The sequence below is a fragment of the Urocitellus parryii genome, chromosome 2, assembly GCF_045843805.1.
Source record: "Urocitellus parryii isolate mUroPar1 chromosome 2, mUroPar1.hap1, whole genome shotgun sequence".
In the NCBI taxonomy this organism is placed as follows: Eukaryota; Metazoa; Chordata; class Mammalia; order Rodentia; family Sciuridae; genus Urocitellus; species Urocitellus parryii.
In genome coordinates this window covers 156,525,762-156,541,948 of record NC_135532.1, presented here as the reverse complement: position 1 = coordinate 156,541,948, position 16,187 = coordinate 156,525,762, and the positions used below count along the sequence as shown (strand labels likewise).

Sequence of the window (16,187 nt, the reverse complement as noted above, 5' to 3'; positions counted from 1 at the left end):
AGAACAGTGTAAGATTTCATCATGTTACTCAGAGTGCTCAACTTAAAGCCTGTGAATTATTTATTTCTGAAACTTTCCATTAAATATTTTCAGGTTGCAGTTGATCGCAGGTAACAGAAATCATGGAAAGTGAAAATGTGAATGGGGTCTCCATTTTACAGAGGAACTTAGGACTAAGAAGAGGGCTTTTTTTAAAAAAAAAAAACTTTTCCAACTATGTTATTAATTATCTGGTCATTTTACCAAAACATTTATCCTATAATATTCCAGATTTTCAGATCACCCCATATAGAACATGTTTTTTTTTCTAGCTTTGTTTGTTAAATACATTAATGATCCTAAACTTAAAAAAAAAAAAAAAATTCTTTACAGAAAACAAAAATATTATATAATATGTAGCCTATTTTACTAATAGTCATATCTCAGTCTGTGTTCCAAGTCTATAATATGATCAAAACTTATTTGTAAGTATGTGAAAAATACCTTTTTCTTATAACTAGTCTTTAGACCTGAAGAAGCAATGCTGATAGGCACAGCAAATAGAATATGACTTAATTTATCAAAAAATACTGTTGTACATGGTGGACACAAAGAACTTACTATATGCCAGTAGCTATCCTAAATGCTTTATATTAACTATGTAATCCTCAAAACAATGTCAAGAGCAATGTTTTATTATCCCCATTTTATAGACGTATAGAAGTAAGATTAAACTTTTCTCAAGGCCACACTGATAATCAACAGCAGAGCTACAACTGAACACTCAGACTTCTGAACTATAAGCATATGTTGGCTCTCATAATCTATAATCTACTTATGAAGTACTATAGTAGTCAAAGACCACATGCTTTGGAATTAATATATTTGAGTTTTAAAGCACAATTCCAACTTTTCTATCTGGATGATTTTACAACTGTAAATCTCTTTCACTCATCTATAAAATTGGGGTTATTTAAAAAATAGGTTTCATTTTTATGAATACTGAATGAAAATAATATGAATAAAAACCACACTGTACAATGTACAATCTATAATCAGTAGTTATGTTTTATATTAAAACCAGTGAAACTTAAGCTTCAGGGACGACCTTCACTTTCACATCCCCTTCCGAACACTGTACCTAATTTCATTTTCTTGACATTTCTTTAAAAGGGCCCCTAAATGTTATGACCTTCAGGCCCTTACAAAACCTGAATCTTTTACTTCTTCTCTTTCCATTATTTCAACAGTAAAGCAAGTCCAGTAGGTCCCAGTTCTGGTTAAGAGGAAATAAGCACACTTTATCTTGTCTGTTCCACTGTGAGTAGCAATAAAACCTGATTATTAAATTCAGCTAAAAGTAGCTGGGAAATAGGACAACAACAAAATCTGAAGCTTTCTTCTATTCTCTATGTGCTGGGTCTCAAGTCTTTCTGTGGTGTCAGGAGGAAGTAGCAACACCTGACCCTTCAGGAAAAGAACACAAAATCTCAAGGAGAAGAACCTTTTTCTTTGATTAGTGGAACACTCGTCCCAAAAGGGTAGGGAAAACCCTATTGCTTTTTTTTTCCTTCTTCTTCTTCTTTTTTATCATTGGAACTGTATGAAAAATTATGCTAATGAAAGATCTGAGTTTTCCAACCAGAGACCCATAAATAAAGTATTTAGGGATGACAGAGAGGAAAGGAACTCAGTAAAGTGATTACTTCAAGTTATTTATGAACTCTTGGTATCATTCCAAATTATTCAAGTGTGGGTCCGATCCAAAATACTTGTATTGAATGAAAAACTTAAGGACAGGATGGTCAGATTCCCAAACTGGCCACTGGGTGGCAAGTGTGACAAAATCCAAATACCAATAAAAAAATTTGGAAAATTGAACCAAATGACAGAAACCATAATGCATAGAGGGCTGGTTAGAACACGCATACTAAATTTGGTTGAGTCAACTGCATATTAAAATTAAAATACAATATTTTCCATAGCATATAAAAAAGACCAAATCTCACATAGTAATAAAATGTCCAAAATAAAGTTCAAAATTAATCAACATATGAAGAAATAGGAAAAAAATCTTAACTTATATAGAAAAAAAGTTAATAGACACCAATCTGAAACAACGCAGATGTCAGAATTACCTGAGAAAGATTTTAAGGCACCTTTATAAAATGATCTAACACATAAGAGCTAACACTCCTGAAAAGGATGGAAAGATAGAAGGTATTTATGAGGTAAAAATGGTATAGCTACTCTGAAAAAGTTTGGAAGTTTGGATACTTCTTGTATAAGCATGTACTTACTACAAAAATATATAATCACATTCCTAGATATTAACTTTGAAGAAATCAAAATTATGCTCACACAAAAATATAAATGTTATATAAATATATATAAAAATATAAATGTTATAGTGGCTTTGTTCATATAAATTATTATAAACTGGAAATAACCCAATAGGGAAACTGATAAGCTATAGTGTATAAGCTTATGTGTAACAGACTACTGTTCAGCGCACATGTGCACACACACACACACAAAAAAATGGACTACTGATACAAGCAGTACTATAGAAACTAAATCTCAGGTATTATAAGATTACATACCATATAAAATTCAATTCATAAGACATACTCCAAAAGACAAAACTATCTTTGATAATGAAGAACACACAGTAGCTGCCATGGGGTAGGATCTAGTTATAAATGAATACCACTTAACATATTTATTATTAAAGTTTTACATGAAATCTATACATTTTTTAATTCTTAGAACAACACAAACAAAAAGCCAATCTTACTGATTAATCTACAGCTAATCTAAAAACTAAAATTTCTTAAAAGCCCAAAGTGGAAGGGGGGGCAGTATAATAATGCTAGTGTAATTATGAATAAAAGATAAAAGATGAGTTACATAAGTTGACTGACTGAAAGGCATTTGGTCCACTACATGAAAGCCCAGTGGAATCAACTGAACTGCAACAGGCCTGAAAATGATTTATAAAGGTGTAATCCTACCCAAAATGCCTCCTTTTCTACTGTATATACAAAACCAAGACCAAAATAGCACATGGAAAGAAAATCAAAGAATACTGTGTCACTCAATGCCTGTCACCAGGCAGCAACTCGTGTCTTCAAACTGAATGATATCTAAATTACCTGAGATGAGAATCTCTCTGCCTTTGAAAGATCCATTCCAATGTTAGTAATTCCACTTGGAATTCTAAACTATATTCTCTATAACACAATCTACGCAGTGTTTTTTGTTTTGGATTTTTTTTTTCTGCCACACTGAAAAGCAGGTGAGGGAATTCCACTTCTGTAAAAATGGAGCAAATATATGTACTCCTATCCTTCTCATGAAATATAATTAAAAATGCTAGCAATCACACATAAAATGACCCCCAAAAGACTGGAAGGAAGAACAAAGCAGACCTACTAGGGAATTCAGGGCCAAGCAACAACACTGGTGAATTTCTTGGAGTTTCTTTTTACCTCATATATTCCAGACTTGAAATAAAGAAGCTGGCCATCCAGTAATACCAACAGGGCACAGACAATAAAGTCCCAACAAAAACTAGCTCTCTCGAGCTAAAGGACCAGGAAAAGGACCACAAAGCAAGACAGAAAACTGATGCAAATAACTGCTCTATATAACTGAAACATCACAGAAAAAAAAAAACTATGGGCCCATATCTACCACTGCCCTCTAAAATCCAGTACTAGACTTCCACTCTTGACAGGTTTTAAAAATGGGTCACAATTCCCACACTGGGTGGTGTAACACAGAAGAACCTTGGGTTTTTATCAACCACCACTCACACACTCAATGGAAATCATCTGTGAATATAGAACTTCCAGCCACCTTCCCAACAATGATGTTTCCCTCTCTCCCTACCTGGGTTGGATCACAGTAGACCTAGTATACAATTTCAGAATGTTTTTTGACCACTGCCCAACAATAATATAACCAACTCATATTTCCCACCCCTAACCCAGTGTGTCAGTGGAGGCCATGCAGACCAGTAGTAAAGCATTTCTATTCCATCTCGTTAGGGTGGTATCAACAGAAGCCTGTTGGGGGCAGGAACTTCCCAACAGTAACAAGAAGCCCCTTTCCCCTCAGTTATTAATGGAGTCCAGGAAGGGAACAAGACTTATCACCTTCTAGTAATGAGATCGTATCATGTCTTCCTCATGCTACAGCAATGTCAGAGAACGCAGCTGAAATAGGAGGTTTAAATAAGATCCACTGTGTCGCAACACAATACCCAAAATAGCCAGATTTCTATTGAAAGTCATTCTCATACCAAAAGGAGGAATATCTCCATTTGAATGAAAAAAATACAATCAAAAGATGACAAAACAAAGATGAAAAGAGATGCTAGAATTATCTGACAAAAATTTTAAAGCAGTAACCATAAAAATGCTTCATGAACAACTGTGAACAAGGCTGAAACAAATGAAAAATTAAATGTCTCAGCAAAGAAACAGAAAATGTAAAGAAGAACCACATCAAAATTTTTGAACAAAAAAACCCACAATAACCAAAATATAAAACTTAATGGATGGGATCAACAGTAGAACAGACAGACAGAGGGTGGGGGGCACGGGGTATTAGCAAAACAAGAGAAATTATCCAATCTGAACGAAAGAAAATATATTGAAAAAATAAACACAGCCTCTGTGGACCTACAGAACAATAAGATCTGAAATCCATGCCATTGTAATGGTGTGGAGGGCTAAAAAAGTATTCCAAATAATGGCTGAAAACTTCCCAAACATACACACATACAAACACACCAAGAAACATCACAAACTTCTGAAAATTAATTATCTCCCCTTTTTCCCCAATACTGAAAACAACAAGAAAGAAAAAGACAGTTTACTTATATAGGAATAACAATTCAAACAGCATATCTCATTAGAAACCATAGAGGCCAAAAATAGTGGTACAGTGTTTAAATACTGAAAGAAAGCAACCACAAGCCTAGGATCCTTTGCCCAGAAAAACTATCCTGCAAGCGTAAAAAGTAAATAAAGATCTTCTCAGAGGAAGAGGAACTGAAGAGAATTTTCAGCAGCAGACCTACCCTACAAAAGTAGCTAAACAAGTTCAATAAACAAAAAGAAAATATAAAAAAACAAAAGAAACTGAGAACATCAAGAAAAACATGGTAAACAAAAACATGGGTAAATACATTTTCCTTCTTCAAGTTTTCTAAATTATATTTGATGTTTAAAACAAATTATAAAATTGTCTATAATAACATTATCTAATGTGGTTCCAAGTGTATGTAGAAGAATTTAAAACAATGTATTACAAATGAAGAAAGTAACAGGATGTAAAGAAAGGGAAGGCAGGGCTGGGGTTTCGGCTCAGTGCTGGGGTTGTGGCTCAGTGGTAGAATGCGTGTGAGGCACTGGGTTGGTTCCCCAGCACCACATATAAATAAATAAATAAACATCCATTGAAAACAAAAAAAAAATTTAAAAAAAAGAAAGAAAGGAAAGGTAACCACAGTAATTAATTAGCAGTGGTTTAAAAAAATGGTCTAAGTATGTGCTCTACAAGAAACATATCAGATGTAACATCAGTAGGTTGAAAATAAACGAATAGAAAGGCTATCATACAAACAATGAAAATATAGCAAGAATGCTGTACCAATCAAGTCCACATTTCAGAAAAAATGAAAATTATCAGAAGCTTGGGGCTGGGGATGTGGCTCAAGTGGTAGCGCGCTCGCCTGGCATGCGTGCGGCCCGGGTTCGATCCTCAGCACCACATACAAAAAAACAAAGAGGTTATATCCACCGAAAACTGAAAAATAAATACTAAAATTCCCTCTCTCTCTCTCTCTCTCTCTCTCTCTCTCTCTCTCTCTCTCTCTCAAATAAAAGAAAGAAAGAAAGAAAGAAAGAAAGAAAGAAAGAAAGAAAGAAAATTATCAGAAGCAAAGAGGGACATTACATCATAATAAAAGGACAATACCATCTAGAAGATATACCAAACCTAATGGAAGGAAAACCAGTAGAATAAAAGAAGGGAAATGGGAGGGAGAAAGGGAAGGATAGAGTAAGTAGTAGGGAGGACTCAAATTGAGCAAAGTATATTCTATGCATGTATGATTATGTCAAAATGAACCCCAATATTATGTATAAGGAGAATGTAAGAACACAAGGCAGGAAAAAAGAAGATATATCAATCCTAAATATGTATACACTAATAACAGAGCTATAAAATATGCAAAGTAAGAATGTACAGAACCAAGTAGCAACAGACAAATCCATTACTGTGTTGGGAAACATCAATCCTCCTCTCAGTAACTAATAGAAAAATTAGATAGAAAATCAGAAAGGATATAAGAACTCAACAATATTATCTATCAACAGAACTTAACTGACATTTAAAGAACACATGACCCAACAACAGCAAAACACACATTCTTTTTCAAGTGCCCATTTCAACTGCCCAAAGAATACATACCAAGATGACTATATGCTAGGCTATTAAACAAGTTATTCAATAAATTTTAAAGAACTGAAATCCTACAGGGTGTTCTCTGATCACTACAGAATAAAATTAGAAATCAATAACAGAAAGGTAACAGAAAATTCCTAGACATTTAGAAACTAAGTAACACACAAATAATCCATGAGTCAAAAGCCTCAAGGAAGATTTTTAAAACACAGTGAATTGAATGAAATGAAAATATAGCAAGAATTTGTAGGACATACATCAAAATTTGTAGGACACAGTTAAGACAGTGCTCAGAGGGGAATATGTAGCACTAAATACTCTTCTTTTTTAGAGAGGAAATCTTGCAAATCAGTAATTTAAATTCCTATATCAAGAATCTGGAAAAAGATCAAACTAAACCCAAAGCAAGCACAAGTTATGAAAATAATAAAGGTATAATTTTGGTATTACTTAACTACCCAAACCAGACAAAGATGGAACAAAAAAAGGAAGCACACACCAGTCTCCTTCATAAAGACACACACAAAATTTTCTAACAAGGGTTGGGGATGCTCTCAGTGGTAGAGCCTAGTGTGTGTGAGGCCTTGCTCTCTCCAGTACTGTAAAAACAAACAAACAAACAAAACCTAATAAAATACAAGCAATTTAGAATTTAGGAAGACACAAAAATAATCCCACAATATAACCAAGGATTTATTTCAGGAATGCAAGGCTGATTCAGTATTCAAAAATCAATGAATGTAACCCAATGCTAAAGAAGAAAATTCATATGATCATATCAACTGATTCAGAAAAAATATTAGATACAATTCAATATTAAAAAATTTCAGCAAGTTAGGAATCAAGCTGCCTTCTTCAACTCAATAAACAGCATCTTAAACTAACCTAACACTGTAACAGTAAAATACTGAATGTTTTTTCCCTGCAATTATGAAAAGGACAACTCTCATTACTCTTACTCATGCATAAGTCATGGAAAGGAAATAAAAGGCATACAGATCTAAAGGAAGGAACAAAACTATCACTATTTACAGATGGCATGATTGTCTACATTAAAATCAAGGAATCTACTAGAAAAAAGTCAGTTGAGACAAGTTAAACATACAAAATTTAACTATTTTTATATGCGTATAATGGACATGAACATCAGTATTAGAATGCTTGACTAGCAATGAGTATGAAGACACGAAAATGAAAAATGCAATACGATTTACACATATGTATATATATACGTATATATGACAGCGGAATGTATTACAAACCTTATTACACATTTAGAGAACAATTTTTCATATCTCTGGTTGTAAACAAAGTATATTCACACCAATTCATGTCTTCAAACATATACTTTGTATAATAATGATCATCACATTCCACCATACAATAATGTTTTATATTAAAATGTTAATCTAACAAAACATGTCCAGGGCATGTATGCTAAAAACTATAAAATGCTAATAAATAAAATCAAAGAGGATCTACATAAGAGACATACTGTGTTCATTAACTGGAAAACAAAACACAGTGAAGATGTCAAGTGTCCCAAAATTAATATACAAATTTAATACAGTTTCTATTTTAAAAGAAAACTCAGCATGATGCTTATAGATACAGTAGATATTGGCAAAATTATTCTAATTTTATGTGGAAAAGTAAAGGAATTAGAATACCTAAAACAATTTTGTAAAAATAATATAATGTGAGAAATTGGTTTACAAGATTTCAAGACTTATAGTAATTAAGAATGAGTTCTATTAGTAGAGGATCAGACATATAGCTCAAGGGAACAGAACAGAGAACCCAGAAATAGATACATACCAATATATCTATATTAGTATTAGACAAAGGTATAAAAGTAATTAAATGGACTAGGATAGACTTTTCAAACATATGGTGCTAGAGCTAACAAGACATTCATGGGCAAAAAGAAAGGAACCTTGACATGAGACATCTCGTAAAAATCAATTCAAAACAGATCATGGACTTAAATGTAAAATACAAAACTACAAAAATCTTCAAGATTCTCAGAATCTAAGAGTTATTTAAATGTGAGCTGGACTTAACACCAAATTCATAGGATCCATACAAGGTAAGGCTAATAAAATGGACTTAATCAAATTCAAAACTTTTGCTCTGCCCAAAACCCTATATAGATGATGAAAAAGACAAGCTACAGAGAAAATTCATGAAAACCACATATCAACAAAGTACTAGTATCTACATAAGAACTACTTACATGGTAGATATTATTTTACTGTCCCAAACTGAAGAGTGAAATAAACAATTTGATGGGCAAAATACATGAACAGAAAATTGAACAAGGGATACATATGGATGGCAAATAAACAAATAGAAAGATGTTCAATATTATTATCCATCACAGAAATGCAAATTCAAACTACAGTAAGATAACTGTACACCTACTGAAACAGTTTTTTTTTAAATGATACCACCAAATGTTGGTGAGGATACACAGAAACTGGATCATTCATATATTACAGATGGGAATGAAAACAATACAGCCACTTTAGAAAACCATGTAACAGGGTTTTGTTTTGTTTTTGTTGTTGTTTTTCTTTTTTTAGGTGGGGGGGACCCAAACATGCAACTATCATTTGATCTTGCAATTGCAGTCCTGAACATTTATCACAGAGGCATGGAGACTTATTCACACGAAATCATGGACACGAATGTTCAAAGCAGTTTTATTCATGATAGCTCCAAGCTGGCAATAATCCCAGCTGACTGTAAACTAGTGAATGGTTAAATGAACTGGGATCTCCAGGCCACTACTCAGCTTTTTTTTTTTTTTTTCCTTTAAGGAAAAAAAAAAACAAAAAACAACTAGCTACTGAGGGCTGGGGATGTAGCTCTGTAATAGAGCACATGCCCCGCATACAGAAGCCCTGGGTTTGATCTACATAGGTGAATATCATAGTTACTAGACTGTCATTTTATAAGAAATCCAAATAAAGGGCACATGGGATTGCTGTGTATTATTTCAGATATCTAAATATGAATCTATAATTATCTCAAAATAAAAAGTTGAAAAACGTATACAGCAATACTGTGAAAAAATATAACAAAAAGCAGTTGAGTAGTGTGTGTTTCCCTTTTATGCTCCCATCTCATGGGTGTGGGCTATCTCCTTTTCAGGGGATTTGGTTAGGGTTACAAAGTTGTACTATTACTCTACATTTCTCCAAGGGAATGGGGACTGGGGACTTCAGTTACCATATGCCAATGATTACCAAATTTGTATTTCAAGCCCACTCCTCTTTTCCAAAGTCCAGATATATTTTACTTTTAATTGAGTATCTCAACCTAGGTAACTCACAAGCACTTCCACACTGCAATTTTAGAAGTTTTGTTGTTGTTGTTGTTTGTTTGTTTTTTCCCCTGCTGTCCCCAGATTGGCTTCTCTTGGGGCTTTCCTGTTTCAGGAGCTGTCATTTGCTATGGTCTGAATGTTTGCATCCCTCCAAAATTCATGGTTGAAATCCTAACCTTCAAAGTGATGGTTTAAGGAGAGAGGTTTAGCCCTCATGGGTAGAGCCCTCATGAATGGGATTAGTGCCTTTACAAAGGAGGACCCAAAGCTGCCTTGACCTTTTCTACCATGTAAGGACACAGTGAGAAAGTGCAATCTATGAACCAGGAAATGGGTTCTCAGACATGGTACCTGCCTTGATCCTGTACAACCTAGACTCTAGAAAATGAGAAATAAATTCCAGTTGTTTAAGCTAGTGTGAGATTTAGTCTGACTTATTCTCACTCTCATGTCACCAATCTTATATGAACAGTTGGTAAGTCCTCTTCTTCCCATCCCTTGCACTGCCTCTTGGCTGAAGCACCACTGTAATCACCTCCTGAATGATTTCTGTAGCCCCACTGCACCCCTTCAAAAGCATTCCTCCTGTAGTAACCAGATTCAGTGTTACAGAATCCAAATTCAAATGCAAGTCTAACTTATAACTTTTCATTGTTACCCTGTGCTTCCCACAGTCCTAATCAAAGCATACAAAATCCCATATATTCTTGTTTCTATTTGTGTCATGCCACCATGCGTGCTCATTCCTAAACTCTGGCCATAATAAATAAGGCTTAGTTTCTCCAAGGCACTCTGCTATTTGACTTTAGGACCTTCACACTTTTATCACTCCCAGCCCAAACTATCTAACATCTACCATTCCTCAGACCTTAGTTTATCCATCACCTCCTCTAAAATAGTTTTCCTGAGCCCTCAAATCAAGGGAGGTCCTTGTTAAATAATGAAAGGAATGCCTACCCAACTTTGAATACACTCAAACTAAAGTGTTTTAATAAAAAATTACCAAACAACTATAAAATTTAAAGATTATAACCAAGGTAAAAACCAATATTTTTCAATGTATAAGTCATATATATTTGATTTGGTACTTTATTTTAACTTAGGCCCACTTTATAGGCATTTGACATCTATTTGCTTTGGAATTTTCTTAATATGAAGTATAAAAATCAAGATTCTAGTAAGAGGCTTTGTCATTCATAGTCAAACTAGAACTTTTATTTATTATTAGCAACCAGTACAACTATTTTCTCACAATTATTTGTCATTTCAGTATACATACCCTAAGTTTCTTAGAGACTTATAAGTTAAAAAACACACACACACACACACATTGTTGACCCTGAAGTTTAGCTACCCAGTATTCTTTCCAAAGTGTGATAAGCTCCACTGAGTCTAATAACAATGAAAACAATAACAAAAACACATAAGATATTAGAACATATCCCATAAAAAATGTCTGAAGCTTTAGAAGACATGTCTATAGCACCATCTAAATAGTAATTTAGAGAAGTTTGCTTTTTAAATCTCTACATCTGTGTATTTTTCTACTCTTTATTGACACAGATACATACTCAACATAGCCACATCACCATAATGTTAAGTCTTTACATTTAAAATTCTACAAAGTATTTATATGAATCTGTGCTTCCTAAATTAGTAGGGTTTTTAGTACAACTAAGAATTAATTAATTCAACTATATTAATTCATATCTCTGTCTTTGCATATTAGTTTTCAACTCTGTGGTTCTATATGGTTCATATATATGTGCTTCTTGGTTCTATATACATTCAATCTTCATTTCCTGTTTTTAAAAATCTATTTAAAAGCCTCATTATGAAACATTAAAATAATGGAGGGATCATAGGAATGTATTTCAATATTTAAGAGGAAAACCCACTAAAAATAAAAACAATGAAGTAATGTGAAATATGCTACAAAATACAAGGTAAACATGTGGAAATATTTATTGGGGCACAGGAGGAAAAGGATGCTCTAAAAATGCTGTTTCACAAGGTGTTACTGCTGATATTACACCATCCTTGGATTAACAAAACTAGGGGGTTCCAAACTGTGAGAGAGAACACATACAATCAAACCTGTGTTAACTAAAGGCTGGAGGAGTAGCCTATTCTGACTTACTAAATTACTTATAAACCTTTTTGTTTTAACAACTGCTATTGAAAACCTTTCTAAAATGTATTGAGGTATGCATCTTGCATTAGTAAAGTACAATATAGTGAACATAATTAAATCTCTCACTGTTGATTATGGTCTGATCAGATATTAAGGCCTTGTTGTGAGCATCCATTTTCACTGGAACTTAATGAAAATGTGGAAATTGGGATTGTTTGGGTTAGATGTATACAGACTGGCCCCAGGCTATTTATTCATTGGAACTTTTCTTTTTTTCTCTTCTTTTTTACTACACAGCTTAAAATCAATTTTTAAAAGAGAGAAAAGGAGCTTATTTTCCTATAAGTCAAGAGCAGGAAAAATAAACCTGGTTATCTGAGCTCTTACTATATCATTGGAGCTTTTCTAAAGTAATAGGTATTCTTGAAAAATCTGTTCCATTTTCAGCACTATTACAGCAATGAGTGCCCAAGGGCAAAGCTTAGGAAAAGTAAAATCCAATTCCTACGTGAAGAAGAGGAGCACTGAAGAAAGCTGGGCAGTATCTGGGTATTTACTAAATATATCTTATATACTAAGTATGTTTTATGTACCAAGTACTCTACTAAACACCATGGCTACAGCAAGTATTCCTTGCCTGTGCCTCAGTTTCAACATATGCAAAATTAGGAGACTAAACACAGTGGCCTCTCCACATACAAAAGCTCTCCATACTGTGATTCACTAAGAGCAAAGTGATGTTACTCTACCATTCACTAAGTTGTGTGCATGCACACGCGCACACACGCACATGTAAGCGGTCAGAAAGCAACTCAGAGAGAAGGAAAAGTATGGAGGAATATTTAACTCTCCAAGAGAAGTTAAAATGCCAAATCTCTAAGAAAATTATATTCTGCAGCTAACTGAGGAATGTTAATTAGTTATTTTACTCCTCTTTTTATTGCTTTGGGCAGAACATTAAATGAGTAACAAATTCATGGCTGGGCTATATGTTAAAATGCTGTGGGGTTAAATATTAAATATCCAAATGAGGAAAGTGAAGAATCCATGAAGGTTTTCTATTTCCTTTCAGTGTTCTCTGAAATCTTCCGCTAAATGACGATTGTATGGGCACTAGTGCTAGCATTCCACATTATTGAAATGTGTGATCTTAGTCAAGTCACTGGCTTGTCAACAATACATTTCCTTCCATTTCTGTCAATGTCAAGAATGTTACGACAAATGCAACACATTTTGTTTTAAAATAGCCCAGAAGAATGCTATGGATATGCTCCATTTTGTCTCTGGAAAGGCATTTGATCAAGTACTGAACATAATCAAATGAATTCTTAACTCTGAATATCACATTTTGAGTAATGAAACAAAAGAAACACTGGAAAGATGAGTTAAATTCACAAGATTAAATTTGACTGTGGATCCAAATGAATCCACAGAACAATCTTAACATTGCTGCTGACATCCAGTTTGTATATATCATTCTTCCTGTATGGAATAACTGATTCATTGGTTTCTCTCATTATGTTTCACAAGCATAAATGTAAATACTGGAACTACACTGAAAAAGAAAAATCTACAAGCATGGAGAGGCCTGATTTAAGAACAGTTCCTGAGAAAAAGAACTAAGATCTTTAGCTGGTTTCAAGCTCCACATAAGTCAACACTGTGACAAGACTGCCAAAAAAGCTAACATAATCTTAGCCACTAAAAACAGAAGTGTAATGTCCAGAACAAGGTGTTATTAGAGCTTTACTGAATTCTCTGCGTTCTCTACATTTTGTGCTAGATGCTACAGAGCCAAAATGATGGGTTAAATCCCAAGATCACCTTATTTAAGAGTAATGCTGACAAACGAGAAATTCCAGGAAGAGGAATGACCACAATGTTGTAGAACCTTGACAAGAAACAATTTCTGAAGACTGAGAGAACCAGGACTATTTAACCTGGAAAAGCTAGGTCTTAGGGAAGATGAGGAGATCTAAGAGGACACATTCCAAAGCAGATTTGGTGTTGATACAAATAGTACACAAAATTGGATCAGCACTGGGAATGCTGAGGTAATGCAACTGTGGTTAACCCTGGCTGTGTTAGAAATACCTATGAATAATTTTAAAACTTTCAATGCCCTAGCCCTGCCCACAACCAACTAAACTGAATTTCTGGGTAAGGGCCTGAGCAATGGTAGTTACTGAAAGCTTCCCTGGGATTTCTAATGTGCAGCTCACTTGAGGATGACAAAGGTAAATAGAATCGGGGTGGCTACCTATCCATGTTTGGTGTAGAGGGGATTCCTTATCAGAAATCTGTATGAGGCTTACTTCCCAGATCCTCTTCTGCTCTAGAACCTTTTGTTGATTTTAATTTAATTTTTCTTCTGTGATTCTGGGGAACCTAAGTCTTGGGCATGCTGGGCAAGTACTCTACTATAGAACTGACCTCAGCCCTGTTGAACAATCATGAAAGATTAGCTACTTTTTGCAAATATTTGAGAAGAAATGAAATTTAGATTTCATTTACTCTCCTAAAGGGAAGATTTAAGTTGGGCTATAATACTTAGCATATTCTTGAACAAGAGGTTTCAAAGATTAAGTACTACTACTTTGTAGAACAGTATAGCATCTTCATATGTAAACCTATAAATTAGTTTCAAAATTTGATAAAATAAATTTAAAACTTTGGAAGAAATGAAAACTTGAATGTTACCAAGTTTTAAATTGGTAACATTCAAGTTTTCATTTCTTCCATGATAAAATAATTACAATCAAGCAAGAAATATTTTGTAGTTTGAAAGAACTCTAACACCAGTAGTAGTTTATTCTATGTACATAATAAAATGCTATATTTTCCTGCTTTAAATATCTTCTAAAAGTTTTTATAATAGAATAAACTGAATTTTTAGTAATCAGTTTACAGTTCTCTGTGCTTCCTTCAGTACTAGTTGTACTCTTGCTCTTGATCCTTTTCTCTGACTACTGAATAAAAACATTTCTACAGGTTTCCTAATCTCCTTGGAAAAGATACATCAGTGTGTGTTCAAAAGCCTTCTAACCTTAATATAGGTTAGGCATCAACAGTAGTGGGTTAAACTTGTAAATTTTAGTGACCCCTCCAGATTTTTCCACTTACATGTAACACACCCTCTAAACTTTAAAACTTTCACTTTAGATTATGGTAAAACACCAACCATTTATTTTTATCATCTGTCAGTGCAAAAAACTCCTAATGAATCTGAAGCTTCTTCTGGGCTACTTGAAATCTCTCTCATTAATCTTTGTCGTGTGGCTCATAAATAATGAGAGAGGTATTAAAGATCATCATCTTGTTTACAGACAGCCACCACCAAAAGAGCCTGGAACTGGAATAACACCGGGGATCTGACCAGACAGACTGAGAGCATTTCGGGAGCCCTGATGTGGGGACGAAGCACACATTTAATTTTTTTTTTTTTTTAATCACTAAGCTGGTTAACTGCACTCCGATTCAAATAATGATTGCCTTTTCCATATCAAAACACTAGAAAGAATTACGACCTTATAGCCATTTGAGCAGCTGCTGGGCAGGCAGATAGCTCCACAGCCAACAGTCACCTTTCCATTTTTCAAGCACATACCTCTCATAGAAATGTTTTCAGTGCGGCAGTCTACAGAGCTGGTTATAACACCGGCACGATGTGACAACAAAATTCATGATGATTTTGCTTTTTCAGCCTGCCCCTTTCTTTTTTAAAAAATTCTTTTCTTGACCTTCATCCCCCAAAGAAAACCAAGCCAACAATACTTCACAAAACCTGCCTCAGTCTAAGGAATATAACGTTTTCAGTGAAAGCAAACCAGCTTTATAGAACAGCTTTCAGAGAAGCAGGAAGCTGATCTGAGCAGCAGAGAGCAGGGATGGGGCGGAGCAGAAAGGAACTGAGCTGGGGGAAAAGCGAAGCACAGACAGTCCTGGCCGCTTCTAGTTACTTATTGACACTTTTCTCTTAATAGCAGAGATTTATGAACAGGGTGAGCATCCGTCCTGCCATACCTTTTCTTTCTTTTACGAATTTCTGTCAGTTGGTAAACTATCACACAGGGGAAAGTAAGGCCTTACAGCCCCGCCAGAGCCCAGTTGCAGGGAAATGATGTAAGCTTCCCACCTCCCACCAGCCTCGCTCTGCCAATCCACCTCTACTCTGACCTGTTCATATCCACTCCCTCCCCCAGGGCCACTGTCCTGGGGCTGAGGGGCCCCAGGCTAGCCTAGCTGTGTCCTACTGTGCAGCACAAA

General features: G+C 34.6%; 1 protein-coding gene across 2 annotated transcripts in view; it reads right to left on the bottom strand.

Moving 5' to 3' along the window:
- Positions 1 to 16,187, bottom strand: part of Bbx (BBX high mobility group box domain containing) — a 259,928-nt gene that overhangs the window by 171,520 nt on the left and 72,221 nt on the right. The gene's annotated exons all lie outside the window — the stretch shown is intronic.